Source organism: Cibotium barometz, chromosome 14 (assembly GCF_041138505.1).
Source record: "Cibotium barometz isolate CiBa-2024 chromosome 14, ASM4113850v1, whole genome shotgun sequence".
NCBI classification, from domain to species: Eukaryota; Viridiplantae; Streptophyta; class Polypodiopsida; order Cyatheales; family Cibotiaceae; genus Cibotium; species Cibotium barometz.
The window spans coordinates 36,424,583-36,430,887 of record NC_141059.1 but is presented as its reverse complement, the minus strand read 5'-3'; positions in this window follow the sequence as shown (position 1 = coordinate 36,430,887).

Genomic DNA, 6,305 nt, shown 5'->3' with positions numbered 1-6,305 from the left:
AATGCAGAGTTTTCAAGTCTCTTAGTGTCCCCCCCACACGCTCGCAAAGACCATTGGACGATGTTTGGGTTATCAATTAGTACCCAGTGTGGATTTCGAGAAAGGAACATCTTAATGCACAAGAGAAGCTTGCACACAAAGGTGGGAGGGTTTCAAACTAATGTGGATCTTTGGGTATACCCTAATGACCCTCTTGTGCAATTTTCTCCACCCTTCAATGACCTCCCCTCATTCATTGAATATGTTGGAGAAGGGGAGAGAGGATTACTTGGGTATTACAAAAGGTTAAGTAGCATGAGTGATGCATGGAGAGTCTAACTCCTCCACTCACAAATGTAAAATTTACAAAGCACTCTCAATGGTGTACAACAAGGATTACAAGATTCATAAGCAAAGATTTTGGAGCTAGGGGAAGCTGATTGAGAGAAAGAGGCTCACATTGAGAAGCTTTGAAACACCATCTCCCACATGAAGAGCACCCCAGGGGGATTTTGGGAGCGAAAGAGGGCAATCAACAACATTCAGGCACTTGCAGTTGGTTGTGGTTTTGACCCCTAAAGAGCACATAACTATCCAAGAATGGATTTAGAGTCTTCCTTAGATGCTTCCTTGAGCAGTGTATCAACCCAAGAGCCAAACTTCCCCCATACCCTTCTCAAAGTTACCTATGACAAAGAGGGAAAAAATTTTATAATACAACCTCTTTGGCACGATATCACTATCCAAAAGTCAAGTCATCACCAACCAAAACGTGTTGGTGGAATAAGAGTCAAGAGTAAAACCTCGCAGAAGACAAAAAGAGCCCAAGCATCAGTCCTAGTGCTTCAAGTCTATCTACTTTTGTGTTATAGATGTACATAGAATAACCTAGGGCTTATCTTCAAGCTAGACAACTGAACGTAGCTCCACAAGAAGAAGGGAGGAGAGATGGTGATGCTCTTACCCTTGTACCCTTCCTTTGCCTCCATAGCTTCTCTTGGTTGTCTCTTATAGCTCCTTAGCTTGGAACCAAGCTTTGATACCATGAAAAGATTGGGGGAAGGAGAGAGATGGAGCTCTTGCAAACAAGCACACACAATAGAGAAGACACACACACACATACACAATGGAGAAGGCGCACACACACATAATGGAGAAGACATACACAAAGATAGAAGACACAAAAACATGTTTTTTCTTCTTCTTAAAAGTGGTCTACAAAATTATAAGTGAAATACAACATAAGTACTAAAGTACTAAGTGCTAAGGTATTATATACAAGAAATCCATAATGTGAACATGCTAAGTGAGTAAACTATCAAGATAAGTATGTCATAACTTGGTGGGTGGACTAAGTGGATATATTCCAACTATAGAATCACTGGTAAAGATCCTTCGTGTCAGCTACCAAACACACTAGTGATGTAAATGCAGCAACGATCACCCAAGCATGTCACGAGTGTCAACTCGTGTTGAGATCGACATCTCAACAATAATTGCCTTTGAGTAGATTTCTCGAACTTGGACCAAATTTCAAGTTTGGTTGAGTGCCTTTGAGTAGATTTCTCAAACTCCTAGAAAATAGAGAGATGAGAGAGCCTTATCAAAGAGAACAAGAATGCAGAATGCCCACAAGGGATACTAGGGCAAAGAGACCCTAGAGCTGAAACACTTGAGAATGAATATGGCAGAAGGATTAGACCATCTAATCTATAGAAAGGGGTGAAAAAGTGCAATGGTAATGGTGATCCCTGTGATCATATTGCTACCTTCCATCAAGTTCTACGATGGTTTTAAACTTTGGAGCCCACAATCCTACAAGCATTTGAGACCTTGGAAAAGGACTTCATTGTAGCCTTTTCTAAGATAGAAATTGAACACAATGTAATGACACAACTATATAACTTTGAACAAAGAAGTGACAAAATGGTAAAATATTATGTTAACCATTTGAAGTTGTAGTAGAGGAAAAACATAAAAAACTTAGCTCTTGAACCATGTTGAATTTGGGTTTGAAATTTGTCAAAAAGTTAATCTAACTACTGTCCTTTACTCCAATTCTGAATGAATCCCGAGCATGGTCAAAAGTCTTGAGTGTTTGGTTGACTTTGCCAAGATTTTTAAAGCCACTTTGAGTCCCTTAAGAGTATCCAAAAATCTTGCCAAAAGCTTGATGTGATGAGTAATTTGTGAAGACCACCTCCAAATTTGTTTTTGGTGGATCCACTTTGGTACTGCCCAAAAATTGTTTACAAGAGACTTTCCAAATTTTCAAAAGGTGGACATAGACTTTTCTGTAATTTTTCTACAACAAGTTGAAATTCTCGTAGAGCTCTCTCTTTTCTTTGTAGCCAAAGAGGGACTTTAAAGCTTAAATAAATATATGCTTTTTAGCTTATGGTAAACATAAGCTTTTTAAAAAATATATATGAAGGTTATAAGCTTTTGAAAGCTTATTGTGATAATAAGCTTTAAATCTTACCAAGCTTTAAAGCTTCTCATGGTTGTAAAAACTGTCGGTAATGCTACGAGAGAACAAAGAAGAAAAGAAATACCAGCCTGTGCTTGGATTTTTCACCATTGCCTAATCAATGGAGAAAGAAGAAGAAAATTTCAACGTTTTAATTCTCCTTCTAGCAAACTTGAATTTCCCTTGAGTAATCCCTTTAATCAATGATTAATGGCCTACAAATAATAAAAAATGATTTCTCCCTTTCATCCTTTAATTTGCTTGAGACCTCATCATAGTCGCTTAGCAATCTGACAATTGAGCTTAATCCCCCTTTAATTGTTGATTACATCTGTATGATCAGATCATGGAGAGGTTAAGAGTGGAGAAAAACCACTTTTCATGAGAGAGGGTGGTTTTGTGGTTTTTGCATAATGGTTTATACCTTCTTTGCCTTGTGGTCTTTGCCCTTTGGATAAAAGCTTGAAACCTTTGATTTAATCCTTCAAGCTTTTAAATCTTGCCTCCATCTTCCTGGACCCATAATACAACTGACTGCACGGATCCACTTATAGGAAAATAGAGAAAATAGAGACTTGCAAGAAAATATATTATTCAACTCATCAAAAGCCACAAGTTCAACATATTCAAGAATTGAATAAATAACATGTAAAATACTTAGCTCACGAAAACAACTCAACATTGGGTGAAATCTTCTCCCCTCACGTGTGTGGCCTCTCCCCATACATGAGTATTTATGTAATTTTCATTCCAATAATAGGCCATAACCTTCAAAAATACCAAAAGGTGCTTTTGCTTGCACGGCACCCTCTTATGCTCAAAATAGCATGTCCATAAATTGAGGCTAGGATTAAAGCATATCACGCTTCACAAAAGTTTTAATGCTCAAGTATAAGCTTGATAAATCTAATCTTTCAAAATAAATCAAGATGTGTATAAGCTAGCACATATATATACAAAGGTTGTTTGCAAAAATTTGTGCCAACAAATAATATTGTGCACATCCTCCTCAATCTTCTGAATCTTCTTCACCTATAAAATACCCAACAGTAAATTGGTAAACAAATATTCCATAAGTATACAAACCATCTCCACACACATATTTTAACCCAAGAATCTTCTTCTGAATCTTCTTCACCTATAAAATACCCAACAGTAAATTGGTAAACAAATATTCCATAAGTATACAAAACATCTCCACACACATATTTTAACCCAAGAATCACCCTTCCATACAAACCAACTATAACAAACATTGGAGTCCCCAAACATATGTTAATGTACACCAAACGTATTAATATTTATAATGGCATCACCCATAATATTAACATGATTTGGCATGACGCAAAGATAATCCAAGCATCCCCAAATTATCTAAGAGGGTGGTACAATAATATTTTTAAGAGAGCTTAAAATACATTCTCATAACATAGACCTAGGGCAATGTGCCACTTCTTGGAGTTAATCATCCTTCTCACATTAAGAAATTGTTGAAGGACCAATGGGCCCAACTTAAAAACCTTGGTCTTCAATCTGAACAATGGCCAAAGGAACAGTGGTAAAAGGCTCGGTCTTCAATCTAAACAATGGCCGAAGGAACAATGGGCTCAACTTAAAAGTTTGATCTTCAATATGAACAATGGCTAAAGGACCAATGGGCTCAACTCAAAAGCTTCGTCTTCAATCCAAAACATGACCTAAATTTTACCAATAAATTGAATACTGTTGGAATTAACCTGCAATATGAATAAACATGGATAACGCTTTGAATTGCACTCTATATTCATTGATTGATTGGTTCAAAAATCTTACGTAACTTTACGTTGCTATGTGTTTTCCTGTCTCCTTCTTGAGAATGCATACACGAGAATCAAAAGGTAATTCCTACTAAGGTTTACACATGTACAAATATGCTTATTTATTAATGTTTGAACTAATTCCTAAGGCCTATGGGTAATCTAAGGTTAACACGTGTTATGACAAGCTGAAGTACGAAGCCACAAACATGAGTACATCATCATCATAGTAGTATGCCAAAAGTAAACCATGACTCATGCAATTGGAGTAAAGTATCATGCTCATGCATAATTGGTGCATCCTCTATATAACCAAAAAGAATAGCAATTTCCTATTCTTTCTTACTATATGGAGGACTCACCATATGAATAATCAAAAGATATAGTATCATGTTCATGCACAATTTTGGTGCATCCCCTCCATATAACCTCGAAAGAATAGGAAAATCAACATCGTATAGAGGTAAAGCCTCCTCTTGTATCATCGTAATCCATCATCATAATCTAGTCTATCACCTATAGAAAAATCTGCATCAATGCGTAACCATGTGGAACATGATTATGAGCATCATCAAGCTTATCCACCATAAGAACGTCATCTAAAATAACATCATTTACATCTATAAGAATATCTAGAATATAAGACTCATGGTGGATATCTCCAATAGGAATATCCATTGAAACATCACACATATCCTATAATAGGATATGCACCCATTAAAACATCATGCACAAGGCCAATTGCATCATCAAGAGAGATGAGTGCAAAGAATCATCGTGTTCAATAATACCATCATGTGGATCAATGATGGAAGCCTCAATAACAAAATCATGTATAAGTGTGGCTCAATGATGGAAGCCGCAATAACTAGATCATGTACAAGTGTGACACCTATTTGCAGATCAACATCATCATAAATCATGAGAGCATAATGAATAATAACATCATCATGAACCATAGTGTGAGCACCAATAAGAACATCATCATGCATACTAGAACATCATCAACATGTTGAACAAATCAAACCATAATATCATCACATACGCAAACATGTGACACTAAATCATCATGCATACTAGAACATCATCAACATGTTGAACAAATCAAACCATAATATCATCACATACGCAAACATGTGACACTAAATCATGAAAAGCTAGAGTGGTTTCTAGGTCCAATCTTGCAAATCTCCGTCTTGTTGTCACCAAGAAGTTGGCTACACTTCGCTGCCACTTCTCTCACTCTCTACACTCTCTCACAAAACAGACCATAAAGAGGCATATGTGCAAGAAGCTTCAACTCTCTCTCTCTCTCTCTCTCTCTCTCTCTCTCTCTCTCTCTCTCTCTCTCTCTCTCTCTCTCTCCACACAAACAAGAGCAAAGACCAAGAAGATAACTAGAGCTCACTTAGCATAAAGAGATTATGAGAAATTGACCCTTATTCACACTTGGGCACCTAAACATACTAAACTCGATAATTTCCCATCTTTTCTCATAATATGTACAATGTTTATAGTTCATTTTCAAGACACTTATTGTTCTATCTCCCTTAATAGTATATAGTGCCTTTGTTAAGACCAAAATGGAGTTAACAACTTGACCTTTACCAACTTAACCTTTGTAATGACCCTCTTATCTAGAAGTTAGTATAAACCATCCACTTTGGAATACACATCATCCAAATGACACAAAGAATGTGTTTCCATCATGTCCACCATGATAAAAAGAACTATTATAATGATATTGAGAGTCACCACCCACCACCATGATTTTGATGCCACTTAGATGTCACCACTTAGATCTCTTATGGATCTAATAAATCAAGAGCACCATCATGGATAAAACTTAATACAACATGAGAATAGAATAAAAAGCACTACTCAAAATCTTTGAGACAAAACTTGAAGTGGTGTTCTAGCTCATCATGTTGATTAAAGGAACACTTGCTTATCATTTGGAAATGGGCAAGGTTTTCCATGGGAGGTGAAAAACCTCACCAAATCCACCAACACATGAAAATTCCATTGCGAATTCAGCATGTGAAAAAAAACTTAGATGA